Raw genomic sequence first — 16,094 nt, 5'->3', positions numbered from 1 at the left:
CAAAAAAAAAAAAAAAAAAAAAAGAAAGAGTACATGGAGTTGTCACAAAAAAGTGATGGGGAGATATGGGAGGGGTTGGAGGGGAAGGAGTGGGCATGAATTTGATCAAAACACCTTATATTCTTATATCCCTGTATGGAATTCTCAGTAAATTATTTTTTAAAAAGTCCTTAAATTATGAAACAAAAATGGCTGAGAATTATTTAAAACATAACATCTTTAGCCATCAGGGAAATGCAAATTAAAACTATGTTGAGATTTATCATACCACGGTAAGAATGGCTAAGATCTGAAAAAGCCATTGCTGATAAATGCTGATAAACACTTATCTGCTGCTGGTTGGAGTGCAGATTGCTGCAGCCACTATGGAAATTAGTGTGAAGATTCCTCAAAATGCTGTAGATAGCTATCCCATACAATCTCCCCCAGTCAGACCGCTCCTGTGCATACACACAAAGGTCTCTATCCCACTGCAGAGATACCTGTTCATCCATGCTTATTGCTGCCATATTCAAAATAGTCAGGAAATTAGAGTGAACTAAATGTCTCTCACCCAATGAATGGACAGTGAAGGTGTGAAACATTTATACATGGAATATTATTCATCTCTTAAGAAAAACAAGTTCATAAAATTTTCAGGTAAATGGTTGGAACTGGAAATAATCCTTAGTGACATACCTCAGCCCCAGAAAGACAAGTGTCACAATCTGTCACATGATCTTTAGAAAGGTGTGTTTCAGTTTGAAAATTCTCAGAAATCAGGAAACTAATAAGAGTAAAATGGAGTGTTCATGGAGGAGAGGTAGAAGGCAATGCTATAAAAGGGAAAGGGGAATAAAGGACAGGACAGGGTTAATGGGGTGGGGAACGGAGAGGAGGGTGGAAGAGGGAGTAAGGGAGGGCGACTCACTGAAGGTCTTTCAAAAAAGTCATGAAAACCTACTGCAATAGCTTCTTTCCATATATACATATCAAAGTGTTCAAATGAAGTTATCCTATAACGGATTTGGAGGCTCTAATAGACACCATGGGTAGCAACTGTAAAGACCAATGGCAGGAATCAACTCCCTGTTTTGAAACTGCTGACCAGGGATCCCACCGACCCTCAAACAATACTGGCCATTGACCCTGGTCGTGGTTTCTCACCAAAACTCGGTGGTAAGACCTTCTTGCTAAAGATACTCCGTATATGAGCTACAGAACAAAGGAGGAGAAATCAAGCTGGTGCTGACCTCGAAGCTTCATCTCTGTTGGCTGGCTTTTGTAGTGCTCAAAGTTGCTGTGCATGGCAGGGAAAGGCAGTTGTAAGGCTTATGCAGCTTTGAACGCTTCAGTAACAACCAACTGGGCAAAATGTGCCCACTGGTACAATAGTGGCAGGAATGTTCTGTAACTGTCCGCTTTCTGATTGGATTAAGAGCCACTTCACATGATAGAGCCCATACCTGGCACTGTTATCAGGGCCAAGAACCTGTGACTAGGGGGCCACAGGCTGCAGGGAGAGCCTACTACTGTCACTCTTGCTAAGTGGACATAGTAGTAAACTGAGTTCTAATGGTTCATTGTTATGCCCATAGATTAATTCATCTCTCAACTCTCACAGGAGAAGCTTCTTCTTATAGTGGAAGACAACTAACAGAGAGACCCACAGGTGGTCAACATGCAGAGAATAAGAGACTGTGCGGTGCTCAGGCCTAAGTGCAACCATTACATCACCCCCTCTCCTCCCATGGCTTGGGGATCATTGTGGCAGGGCTGGCAGGGGGATATAAGAGCCAGAGGTGGAGAACGAACACTAGAAAAGTGATGTCTGGACACAGCAGGATAGTAGCACAGCACTTATGACAGCATGCACAAGACCTGTACAAACCCAATCCAGTCAGGAGCCACCATGGATGGTGGACAGGAAGCCCCAGTCCTAGCTGAGCATCTATTGGAAATTGCTAGCTGCTAGGAGAGAGACTCAGCTTCCCTTACTGGTGTGAAGCTTGATAGGTTGATCAGACTCCAAGGAATACACCCACACCGAAGAGCTTTTCGGAAACACAGATTAGACGCAATAGGTCTTCCTTTTTAAAAAGATAACAGTAATATAGGACATGGAGTTGAGGGGCTGGTTAGATGGGGGTGGCGAGGAGAGAGGGCGTCTCAATAGAATCAAAATACATTGAATGAAATTCTTGAATCAATAAAAATATTTTTGAAGCCACTAAAATTAATTCATTGAATTTAAGTAAATATTTCTAATAGAAAAAAAAATATATATGGTTATCATGCAAATGTGAGCCAATATTAAATTGTTCCTCTCTGGGTACTGGTATGAATGACTCACAGTTTTCTTTCTTTATGTCTCTCTATTATTAGCATTTATGAGAACATCCCACACTAACCAGTTTATTAGAAAGTTTAGAAATTTTTGTCTTCATTTAATTTTTGCCATGTATTATACAGTGATTTAAAGATAGGATGCTGCAAAACACAGAACTTTAAATGCTTTAGTTCTATATTCTTTAAAAGCATTTTAGATGTTTAAATTTTTATTCCAATTTATATTTTAGAAAATATTAAAATACAGCAAAAATTTGTACTAGAATTTTGTGATTTTCATACATTATAGTTTGATGGTATTTAGATCACCTCATCTGCATCTTCCCCCACTGCTTCCTGCCCAGTTTAATCAATTTCATCTACTCTCTTTTAATACATATTCTACTCACTGAATTCCTAGATGGGAGTACGTATCCTGATGTAACTGCAGGAGCCAGGAAAATGGAAAGGAACCATGGGGATAAGGGGAAAGAAGAAGATCCTGAGAGGGGGATAGTAGGAGACAGGTGTTATTAAGGGTTAAATAGGGAAAATGGGGGTCCTTTAATTGGGGAGGAAGTAGGGAAAGTTATATGGGGGGGGTGAAAAGAGCTACATAATGCTTAGATGCTGTGAAAAACCAAAGGGAAGTGTATTAGTTCAAAGTCCTACTGAAAACTAAACATACACTAAATATAGGAGTGCGTGTGTACAGCTGAAGGCTATATAACAGAAATCACAGTGCCAGGCAAGAGAAACCTCCTTTGGAGTTGTTGGTCTGGGTGGACCAAGAAACTCCCCAAATTACACAGGCCGTTGCCACAGCCCTTGATTACCCCAGAGCTTGGAAGTAAGACCCTCTTGCTGAAGACAGGACATGCTTTGGACACACAGAGCTGAAACTGACTTGGAAGCCACCCTCCTGAAAACTAGCTCTCGTAGGCTACTATGCAAGCTGCCAAGGGAGAAAACCAATCAATGGCCCTTACCTAGCTGTAAAGCCCAATAAACACCAATGACTGGCCCAGCACACTATCACTGTTGGTACAGTAGTGGCTCTTTTATCTTGGGGATGATCAGCAGATGTTTAATTGGAATTAAGGCATGCTGAATGGGTGGGAACTCATGTGTGGTACTGTAAACATAGACAAATACACGTGTATGGCTGGAGAGATCATAGAGAAAACTTACTTTTGCCACATCCCTAGATCAATGTAATTTCTTACTTTATTCTAAATTTGCACCTCATATTTACAGACAAGTGCACCTTTCACCCCCATCAAAGAAGCTTCTTTTTGCAACAGATGGAGACCACTAAAGAGGTCTAGACCACTAAACTGACTTGGTCAAACAGAGTGTATAGGATATGCTTAACCACAAGTGACACATCGTCAGTGTAGTCTCTACACATAAGATGACTACCTCTCACCTTGTACCAGAGAAGTTTATGCAGCAGATGGTGATTAACAAGGAAACCCACAACTGGCCAATGTGCAGAGAACAGGATGTGTGCTTTCGCCCATATATCCATTTAGGATTGAGTGTTGGGTTTTATTGATGTATAAGTCTAGAAAGTACAAACAAACCCACGATGTACAAAGGGCGTCCATCCTTGGATGACATGAGGTGCTAGAAATAGGATTACAGTCCTTGAAGATGTGAGGTGCTAGACATGGGGTGACAGTCCTTGAATGGGTTGAGGTGCTGGACATGGGGTCATAGTTCTTGAACAGTTTGAGGTGCTAGAGCATGGGGTCATAGCAGCACTGGAGGGAATGTCTGTTGCCAGTGAGTTCTTACAGAGTCTAGATGAGACTTTCTGGCAGTCTGCCATGTCTTCAGTCTGTAGCAACCTGGCTCCATGTTTGCCTCCCTCTTCCCATGGCTTCTCCTTCTTTCCACTGTGTCCTCAGGATGTTGAATTCTGTGTCTGGTTTTCTTTTCATTTTTTTTTTTTTCTTTACAGACTATTGATGTTGAACTGGTACTTAGCCTACTGAACTCATTTAACTTGACTACCCCTGTGAAGACTTATTTCCAAATTAAGTCACAAATAAAGATGCAGTGGAGGGTAGATTTCAACAAATTATTTTTTATAGTCCATAATTGGTAACATAAATGTATACATATACAATAAATCACAGAGGTGTTTATTAGAATATTCTCCTGAAAACACACATCACTTAAATGATGATGTTTCAATGATGACTAAGAGTTTACAGAGAATATTGTGTTGTGGTTAAGCTGATGCCACTGACAACAGTGTAATGTAATTTGCAATTTGAGGCACTTGGCCACAGTTCCCTAAAATGGTGTGGTTTGTTGTCATGCAGTTGAGGTACAAAGATACAACAGTGTTTGTACTAGGAAAATTTGTTTTAATACTCAAAATCATGTTATAACAAATTAACATAATTATATTGGCATAAAATACAAGTGCAGGGTGCCATCCAATCACTCTGAATGCATTTACCTGCAACAAGCCTCATGTAGTTAAAACACATTGTGTCAACATGGATCTTGAATCTAGGGCGTGCTGGTATTAAATCATGAAGCTTACTGGAGCTTACATGAGTCACATTACATGGATACTTCACTGTGGAAAAAAAAAACCCACATAAAGATCTATATTCGACAGTTTCTTTCATCACATTAAATACCTTTGGCTTTAACTTTTCTTCTCCTTTCTTTCTCTACTAGCAATCTCAGATTGATATCCTAATTAGAGCACAGCACCACTGTGGTAAAGTTATGCCCTCCGGGGGGGAAAAGCTTTCCTCTCCAGCGTTCAGTTTCAAATTCTTCCTGTCAGTACAGGGGATTTGGAAGCATGCCTGACACTGCATTGTCACTGGGCTTGATCAAGTTTTCTGGCAGCGAGAAACAGAAAGTGGACGAAAGAATGTTCTGCTTCCCAGAATCTAGAACGTAGTAGGGGAGATCCTGGAATAACTCAGGAATTATACCTTAAGCCTGATCAAAGAAGCACGTGTAGAGGGCGCCCTCCTGTATAGCTTCAGAGTGAGACTGCTTCGGGAACTCCTGAGGAGTTCAGCCAGCAACAAAGGAACAGAACACAAGAATACAGGAAGGTGGGGGTGAGCACATTAGAATTCATGGGCAGAATATTTCAAGTCTTTTATGCAATTTAAACTTGAAATAAGGTCAATTTGCCTTCAGGCTCTAATGCAGGCTCTAAGGAAGCCTAGAAGGCATTATAGGTTTTAAGCAGAGGTGCAACTGGAGGTTTGGTTTGTGTTTTTGTCTTTTTGAGACAGGGTCTCCCTGTAGCCCTAGCTGGCCTGGGACTTGCTAAGTAGAGCAGGCTGGTCTCAGTCTCACAGAGATCTGCCTGCCTCTGTTACCTGAGTGCTGGAACTAAAGGCATGTACCACCATGCCTAGCTCTATGAAATTATTTTTCATAAATTAGATCTCTCTCAGGTTTGTCAAGGTTTTCCTGTACCTTGCATCCTGTGACCATCTCTGCTGCACTCTTGGGATTGTAATGCCCCTAAATGTGCAAGGTGCATTGCTGTATTAATAAAATTTCAGTTTCAAGTATTTTGGAGGTTCTAAAAATAAGTAGGATAAAGTTTTAAAACTACAAAAATTATGCATAATAAAAGCTTAAGAAAGACTAGAGAGGGTTGCTAAGTTACCTATGGCATGGGGTAACGAGGGAAGTGAGGAGCTTGAGCCTGCTTTAGGGATAGATCGTATTCTTTAAGACTATAATCATGTGTTTAAGTCCTCAGTATCTGGCCAGCATTGTGATAAAGTTTTGGGTGGTAGATTTTATACATATGTGTGTGTGTGTGTGTGTGTGTGTGTATATATATATATAGTTTTTATTTTAATTTTATGTGTATGCATGTATTGCCTGTGTCATGCAATGCCCGAAGAGGACAGAAGAGGCTGTTGGATCCCCTGGAACTGGAGTTACGGAGAGTTGTTAGCTGCATGTGGGTGCTGAGATCTGAACCCAGGTCTTCTGCAAGAACAGCCAGTGTTCTTAACAGCTGAGCCGTCTCTCTAGTCCCTTGGGTGGTAGATTTTTAAGTTAAAACAATTCATTGCTTTTGTAAGACCTTCTAGTGTCAACATGCGGAAAATAACAGTTTGATATCTTGAATAATTTTCTGGAGCTGAGAAGCTTAACACTATGTAGACTGTGGTCAGGCACCAGCGCAATCACTGTTCTTGTAAGAGAATGGTTTACACCATGATGGTGTAAGATTGTGGGGCACGTGGGAACCAGAGATCAGGTATCCACAAAGTTGGTCTGAGAATGAATGTGAGGAGAAACACATAGGGTGTGGTCACCCTGTCGGCTGTGGTCACCCTGTCGGCTGTGGGAGGCCCTGTAGGCTGTGGGCACCCTGTCGGCTGTGGTCACCCTGTCGGCTGTGGTCACCCTGTCGGCTGTGGTGGCCCTGTAGGCTGTGGGCACCCTGTAGGCTGTGGGCACCCTGTCGGCTGTGGTCACCCTGTAGCCTGTGGGCACCCTGTAGGCTGTGGGCACCCTGTTATGGTGTAAGATTGTGGGGCACGTGGGAACCAGAGATCAGGTATCCACAAAGTTGGTCTGAGAATGAATGTGAGGAGCACCCTGTAGGCTGTGGGCACCCTGTCGGCTGTGGTCACCCTGTCGGCTGTAGTGTCCCTGTAGGCTGTGGGCACCCTGTAGGCTGTGGGCACCCTGTTGGCTGTGGTTACCCTGTAGGCTGTGGGCACCCTGTCGGCTGTGGTCACCCTGTCGGCTGTGGTCGCCCTGTAGGCTGTGGGCACCCTGTAGGCTGTGGTCGCCCTGTTGGCTGTGGGCACCCTGTGGGCTGTGGGCACCCTGTGGGCTGTGGGCACCCTGTGGGCTGTGGTCGCCCTGTGGGCTGTGGGCACCCTGTGGGCTGTGGGCACCCTGTGGGCTGTGGTTGCCCTGTAGGCTGTGGGCACCCTGTCGGCTGTGGGCACCCTGTGGGCAAGGATTCTCTCCTACAAGAATGCTGAAGTGTTAGCCGTGAAAGCTGCATTCATTTAGTACTAAGTACAAGTTCCAACATTAGTTAGTAGTAACAGTTCCAACACTCACCGTGAGTTATGGATGCACCGCATAAACAAAGTGGTGTTAAGCACAGTTGGCCCCCACTCTCTAATCTTGACAAAATGCTTTCTCTAAATCATGCATGTAGGGACCGTCTCAGCTGGGAGTCACATTCAGTTTACTTGAATTCGGTGACTTTAATTTTCATTATGTAAGGAGTATTTACTTGTAGTGACAAAAATGACAGTGAAGTATGCGGATACCCACAGCTCTCAGAAGTTCATGTTCTCACCGAAGGTGATGGCATCTGTGAATTCAGTGTGGGGTTTACCATACAGAGCCCTCTAAGGGTTAGGAGGAAAAGTACCCTGTGTCGAGAGCAAACCAGTTCAGTAGAAACATGAATCCTAAAGAGCTACATAAAATAAGTAAATACATTCTAATTTAATCCAATAATCATTTTCAAGTATATTTTTTTTTCTTGAGACACCACCTTCAGCATCCCAGGCTGGGCTCAAACCCACTACACGAACAAGGCTGACCTTAAAGTCCTGAGCCTCCTACCTCTCTACCTTCTAAATGCTGGTGTTAAGGCATGACCCACTGTCCAGGTTCATTCATAAAATATCAATTGTAGAATTTCCTGCAATACATGAGTACACTGTGGTTGTATTTTTCCCTCTTGGTCTTTATCACAGAAGCACTAACAATAACCTGCTTCTGGTTAGCACTGTTTGTTGGATGTTAGAGCAGGAAAACATGCAGAAAATGTCCGTTCGATTCTGAGCTCACTTTCAGATCTAGCCAGTTACGTTGGCCAAGTTTCAAACACTCTAAGACTTGCTTATCAGTGATGTCAGTGGTAATACGCTGTCAAGTCTTCATCTTATTACCTTCATTTTCTTCTGTGTCTGGGTTCTAGAACATCTTAGTTTATATCAAATGCTCAATACACTTCGAATTCCAAAGCCCCCTTTAAACCCAGGATCTTACTGAGGAATATGCTTATAAATCAGGGAATGATTTACAGTGTTTTATAATATCCCTTACTAATGATGAAATTTGCCTTTACTCTTTTAGGAGTTTAATGAAAGCAAAGCCCCAATACTAACTACTTTTGGAAGATTAATTAATTAATATTTTTATTTCATGAGTATGAGTGTTTTGCCTGCATGTGTATAAGTGTATCTGTCATGCAGTGTCCGCAGAGGTCAGAAGAGGGTGTTAGATCCCCAGGAACTGTAGGTAGGGAACAGCTTTTAACTGCCATCTGGGTGCTGGGAACTGATCCTGGGTCTTCTGCAAGAGCAGCTGGTACTCGGATGCCCTGAGTCAGCTCTCCCGTCACTCTACTTTTTTAAAAAAAAAACTTTTTATTTTAATTTTTAAAATTTTATGTGTATGCGTGTATTGCCTGCATGTAGGTAGGGGCACCCGTGTTGTGGAATGCCCATGGAGGTCAGAAGAGGCTGTCGGATCCCCGGGGACCGGAGTTATGGGCAGTTGTTAGCTATCATGTGGGTGCTGGGATTTGAACCCAGGCCTTCTGAAAGAACAACCAGTGTTCTTAACCGTTGAGCCACCTCTCCAGCCCCTCTAACTACTTTTTCACTAAAGGATTAACTAGCCTTCATTTAACACACAGGAAGTCTTTACAAATGAAATGGCTAATTTCTTACGGGCAGCGTGACTGAGTACAAGCTCAGATCCCCATCTCTTCTCAGGACCCTGTGATCACTGCAGGTCTGGCAGTGACCTAAGAAGTGTAACCAAGGAAACACACAGCTGACACAGACCATGCCGGTTTTATTCTTTATCTGGTAAGGAATTCTTTGTTTCTATGTATTCTGCATACCTAAATGTCAATACTGAAATGACCCCTAAGTAGTTATTTTAATATCGTTCAATACAAATGGTTCTTTCATCCAGCTGTGGTCATTCACACTTTTTTGTATCAAGTCAACTTATAGAAGGAAGAATTTGTTTGAGTTTATGGTTGCAGAGGGACAGGAGTCCATGCAGGGAGGCATGGCAGGAGGCAGCACAGAGCTGAGTGCTTACTTTCCCAAGCAGGCCCAGGAAGCAGAGAGACAGACTGGAATTGGAGCAAAGCTGTGGCATCTCAAATCCACACACAGTGACGTGTCTCCTCCAGCAGGGCCATGCTTCCTGTACCTTCAAAAACAGCAGCAACAACTGGGGCCAAGTGTTCAGTGCGCAGGAGAATATCAGTGACAACTGCTCTTTTTAAATGTTACCTACAGAAATATTGTCTTGGAACACATATAATAAGTCGTGTGGGCTATTTCTCCAATGGTTATCAAATAATGGTACTTACAAAGGTGGTTAGATGTGATATAATGTCTTCTTTATTCAAACAATTAAAATCGCTGTAGTTAAGATTAATGATTTTACTGTCAATTAGGTAAAAAGTTCACAATTGCTGTTGAACTCATTCCCCCAAAATGAAAGACTGTGACTAAGTGAAACTTTAATTAATTAATTAATTTTTATTCATGTATTTATTTGCTTCCATTGAAGATTGAGCCAGAGCCTTGCACACATGAGACAAGGCTCTCTCCTGAGCTATGTCCTCAAACCCTGGAATGCACCTTCTGGTAGACCTTCATGTATAGTACTCTCTATTTTATTTAAACTTTGGTAAGTATTCTGCAGGATTAAGTAAAAATTATAAATTATGGTATGGAGGAGTGATTCAAAGCTAAGCTCGTTGGCATTCACATGTACATATGCACATAAATACATACATAAATAGAATAAACTCACAAACTGTTCCAGAACACTTTTACAGCTCAAAGTGATGAGTTCTTGCGCTTTCTAAGTGGATAAGATAGAGGTATGTGGAACTACAAGGAATCTGGTATGCAGATGTCCGCTTCCTGTGGTCATATGCGTAAGCCTCCCTTGGCAGCTGGATACAGATGAATTTAGGAAGCAGATCGTGGCACCAAGTTAACTCAGCACAGAACCCTCCTAGCGCAGCTCCTCTAACTGTTCACATCAGACTGTCACCTGCCAGGCGTCTAAACATGACAGAAACTTCTTTCAAGAAGTTTCATTTTTATTAAATTTAAAGTAAATACCATGCAGACACCTAGGGCTTCTCCTAAGAATATCATTATAGCTGCCAGATGTCTTGAAATCTAGGGAGAAGAGGAGACCAGGACTCCACATAGCTCAGGCTGTCCTGATTTGATGGCAGCCTTTCCCTCATAGAAGCATACTATCATTTTCCTGGACTTGTCTTTTTTTGTGTGTGTTGTCAGGAGTGTAGTGTGTGGGACTGGAGAGATGGTTCAGCAGTTAAGAGCACTGGCTGCTCTTGCAGAGAACCTGGGTTCAGTTCTCAGCACCCACTTAACAACTATCCGTAAGTCCAGTTCCAGGGGATTGGACAACCTCTTTTGATCTTGAAGGGCATTGCATATACATGGTGTACTTACACACATGCAGGCGATACACTCATACACAAAAAATAAAAATAAATAATAATAATGTGTGTTGACCCATGCATGTTTATTGTATGTGTGTGCATGTTCGTGTATTTGTTTCTGCTGTCTGGGCAGGTGAGGACATTCCCTGGCTTTGCTGTCTTCCAAGCTCATACATAGCAGCCATAAAAATGGAAAGTCAGCCCAGATCTAGACTCCAGGTAACTGGTTTAATGTCTGAGTAGACTGCACTTTAGGCATTGGCTACACTCTCACTTTTCTTCTGTCACTTCTGTCTATAAAGGAAGGCATGTTTTATTGTCTATAAAATTAAGATATTGGGCCTAAAGGCATAGAGTTCAAATAAGTAATGAGTCACCTCAATTAAGAGTTCTATAGCAATTCCAAAGAACAAGGAGTAAAAGCCGCTTAAGTGCAGGCCCCTTGAGGCAACAGTGACTTCATCTACGTTTTGAGTTCTCCCAGGCCTGCTTAGCATTCTGAGTACACCTTCCTAGCAGGTTCCTTAGTACAGTGTTGGCGAAATAATGAACAGTAGACGTGGAAATGAAGTATCCACTGGTGACTTGATTTTCTGCCTTAAATCTATAACAACCTGAACTGAACTCCCAACTGTCCAGGCTCTCACCAAAGACAGTGTGAGAATGGACAAAGGAAAGCAATACAAACATAGTGTCGCTCGTTTGAAGAGAGATTCAAAATATGCAACAGAGCATTCCCATCTGCATTTCGGTTTTCCTGAACCTGTCCAGAAAAGTGCTTCTCTCACTCAAAGGTGCTCAAGAAAGTTTTCTTGACTTTTAAAAAAGCTTAATTAGGTGCTCACCACAGTCATGTTCAGGGGGAAGTCGGTGAGGTCATACTTCCTGGGTGATGGCGTCATCTACATGTGCAGAGCCTTTCCAGTGTTCAGATAGATTAACAAATAGATTTCACTCTGTCAAAAGGTTCCTTTTGACCTGGTCAGGTGTAGATGTTTCTGGTGCCCTGTTCTTGCACCGTGACACTGGAAAGACAGGATTTGGGAAAAACACCAGCAATTGTCATAACTACTGAGTAGAATGACAAATTCCCAGCAATATTTCATGCAGCCTTCAACAGAAATAATTCCCCAAGACGGAGGTAGAACAAAAATGCCTGCAGGGTTAGAGGCTGCAGCTAGGAAGCAGGGATTTCCTAAACAACAGGCAGCGATCTCGTTAGTACAGTCATGAATGTACAGACAAGTAGATCGAGCATCCAGTACAGTAAGGAAAGTCTAAAGGCATGCCAGAAGCCAGGACCGATCCTCAGCACACATTTATTACTAAGCGCTAACTGTACCAAGGCTTGAAAACAGAAGGACATCTCCAGTGTGCATATTTTCAAATTAGTTATTTTTATTTTATGTGTATGAGTGTTATGTTTACATGTCTATAAATGCACCTGTGTCATGCAATGCCTAAGGAAGGCAGAAAAGGCTGTCAGAGCCCCTGAAACTGCAGTTACAGACAGTTGTTAGACAGCGGTCATGTGGGTGCTGGGATTCAAACCCAGGTCCTCTGCAAGAGCAGCCTGTGATCTTAACTGCTGAGCCATCTCTCCAACCCCATGTATGCCTGTTTTTAAAGTTCTAAAGAGAGATGATTGACATTATTTAATAATTACCCAGGTGGCTCCAAGATCTGAAGAAACCGGGAAAACTTAAAACGGGGACAGAATAGACTGTTACCTTCTGTTGCGAAGCACTGTCCTTTGACCTGCAAGCTATGGACAGACACCCTCTTCCCAAGTGTGGTTGCATCCACTTGCCTTGTTGACTGTTGACACTGTAAGAAAGGAGAGAGAGAGACTCAGCCACACCTCTGAACCTACCAGTCAGTCCTAGCTGCCGGAGGGGGAAGGACTAAGGGTCTATCAAGGGAGGAAGCCACAGGGCGTGGTTTTGGCTATTTTGTTAGGCTGCAGGGAAGTCGTGACCCATTCCTGGATGCATGTAGCATGTAGCACCCTCAGTCCTGTAAGCAAACCCTCACCCACTGCTCTGTAAGTAAGCCCAGTAAAGTCTCTGGTTTCCCAAACTGCATTTTGGAGAAATTGGACCTCTGTTTGTCCTAGGAACCAGGGCAGGAGGCGAAGGATGTCCTTCGCACCTCCCAGGAGGATGTTCAGCAACACCTTCGGATGTAATTGAGCTTTCTCAGTACTAAGGTTCTGGTAGCTAGCAAACGCAGAGATGACTCAATGCAGTGAAGACTTATTTGCTGTCTTCTCTGTCAGCTAACATTCTAGGTGAATGTTTTTTTTGGAGGGGGAAAGGTGTGCTGGATAGCTTTAGTGTCAACTTGACACACCTGGGTTGAGGGAGCCTCAATTGGGGAATTTCCTCTATTGGACTGGCCTGTGGCCATGTCTGTGGGGCATCTTCTTGATGAGTGATGTGGGAGGGCCCAGCCCATTGTGGGTGGTGCCACCCCTTGGCAGGTGGGCCTGTGTTACATAAGAAAGCAGACTGAGTAGAGGCCAGGGGAACAAGCCAGTAAGCAGCGTTCCTCTATGGCTTGTGCTCTAGCTCCTGCCTCCAGGTTCCTGCCCTGAGTTCCTACCTTGGGCTACCTGATGAACTGTGACCTGGGAGATATAAGCTGTATAAACCCTTTCCTCCCCAAGTTGGTATTGGTCAGAGTATTTTGTCACAGTAATGAAGAAACAGACTAGGACAAAAGGTAATATACTTTTTTAAGTGGATTATCATTTATTAATGAGGCAAACACAGCACACTTGTTATCTATTTCTATGATAGTGATAATTTGAAATATTCTCATCTGAAGTGGAAGTGGAAGGTCAGATATTGTTAAATCTAATTTTGGGGTGATGAAAAAATTTTAGATGATTTTCTTAAGCAGACATTTAATTAAGTTGCAAAACTACCAACATCTATCTTTCTTGAGTCCCTTCTGCTCTTAGAATTAATAATAGATTTTCTGACTTGTTTCAAAAAACATTACATAGCATGACCCAAATTCATATAATTTCTACTCTTGTCTCCCAAGACTGCCTATATAAATGCCCAATAAAATAGAATGTATATTTCTATTCCCTAACTGTGTGTGCATCCCTGACACAGTGGGGGGTCGGGGGGTGGGGAGGTGGGGGTGGGGGGGACTACCTGCAAGGCTGGAGTGGCTGTGGCGCACAGGAAGTCACGATTATGACCTCTCCCAGGAGACTCTGGAGGTGACGTGAAGAGCAGGGGTTTTGGCCACACCATCTGCTGACATCACAGGTGTCCACGTCTCCTGTTCCATAAGTGCCAGGGCTTTAACCGCCAGGCTAAGCTGCTGGTTGGCGCGGTGCAGACCCTGAGCACTTTGTAAAACTTTCAATAGTTCTTTACTACAGAAAAACTTAGAGCTATAACAGTATTTTCATTGCATATGTTTTGGTTTTTTGGGGGGAGTGTTGTTCTTGAGATATATTGAAATTCATTTCATATTTCAAAGATATCTTTTAAGTTATTTTTCAATTTCTTACTACCCACATAAACTGCTTTACAGTTCACGCTCACCTCTCATGCACGTCCTGCTCCCAGCACAGTCTTCTGTTCTGAATGATAGAAGTTGGCATTGAAGAATCGCTAGTGATAAACTTATAAACTCATTTTTATTAAGATCTATGCTACAGCATGTGTTCATAATTAAGGAAATTGTATGATTTATGTAGCTTATACACAGTTGTTTACCACTTATAATGTGTGTAGCAATGAATTTTAGAAAAGATCCAGGGAGCTTGGAAAGCAGACATTCCCGTATGGTTATGAGTGTTTAGTAAGTAGCTTAATAATCAGTTGTGGGTTATGCAACTTGACTTTTTTGCAGACTATTTGAGAAAATGGCAAAGAATTTCTGTCAGTCATGAGCAAGCATGGTAAGGAGTTGGGTACATACTACAAACTGAGTCAGGCAAAGGCGTAAACTCAAGTTTTTGCCATCTACAATGTAGGAGAGCAAAATTCGTGCTTTAGGAAACTCGTACTTAAAGGAAGTTCAATTTAGAAATAAATCTATTCTATTAAAGGATGTACTGGTCGTCTCTCAGCTCTTTAAAATCACCACATCAACGAAATGCTAAGCCTCACAGCACTCAAAGCAGAGCACCTAGTGCATGCTGCCCGCTCTAACTCTTGCAAAAGGTGGAACCCCATGTAGTAAAAGGAAATTGGATTTTTTTTAAATCCTTAATTTTTCAGTAGTAGATATTCTTAGAAGGTATTGTCAACTAATATTAGGAACAGAATTAGTTTTAGAAGTAAATGATCAATCTATAAAGCTTTTGATTTTCTACATACTTAAGAGGAAACTAAACCATCACCTTCTGTAGAGCTCTCCAGGAAAAGGGTGAGCAGGGAGGTGGCCTCAGACAGTGCACACTCAACTGCAACAACTGCCGGGGCCTGTGCCTCTGAGCAGGTCGCTTGCCCTCTCCAGCAACAACTGAGTCCTCTATAGAAATGTGTGTTATAGACGTGTTACCGCTGACATAATGCCTCTATTAGAATGTTCATAGTGAAAGACAAAATCAGAGTTCTTTTGGTTGTCAAAAATTTCTTGTATGTAACTAGATACACCTCATGGATTGATTTTATTTTCATTCCCCCAAAGGACCAGAGTTGTACTTAATAATCAAAAGATATAGTCATGACCTTCAAATCCACTGTGCCGTCTTCTTACCGCCAAGATATAAATCTTGTTTCATTAACATCCAGATTGCTAGATGTTCAGACCACAGACCCTCTGAGCTGGAGAATAGTGTCACAGGCGGATTCAAGTGGGTCCGGAAGGAATCTACTTTTCTGATTTTAGGACAAATGCTTCCATTAAAGACTGGAGATGGGAACAGTGAAAAGAACCCTCATTTCTATGACTCAGTCTATGACTTCCTATGTCACAGGTTCACTTTCTTTCTGAACACTTGTTTTGAAGCTATTCATCCTGTTTTTAATAATCTCTATCATGATTGTACTTGCACAATTCCCCCAGTCTTTAATACCAACTTCTGTGGACATATTGGTACTTATTAAATTTCATACATAAACATCAACACAAAGAATCAACTGCATTTGATTTTACTAAAGATTAGATTAAAAACCAGCATGATAGATTTGAGACATGCTGATATGTGGCTCTTTAAATAAAAGCTCAAGTCCTTTATACACATGATGTGTTCATAAGGCAAGCCTGCTGTCATAAGCATCAACAAACGTAATGCTTGTGGATATCTGTGTGTGTACAACAA

This window comes from Nannospalax galili, unplaced genomic scaffold (genome assembly GCF_000622305.1).
Source record: "Nannospalax galili isolate Female #2095 unplaced genomic scaffold, S.galili_v1.0 scaffold534, whole genome shotgun sequence".
Lineage (NCBI taxonomy): Eukaryota > Metazoa > Chordata > Mammalia > Rodentia > Spalacidae > Nannospalax > Nannospalax galili.
This window is presented reverse-complemented; position numbering follows the sequence as displayed.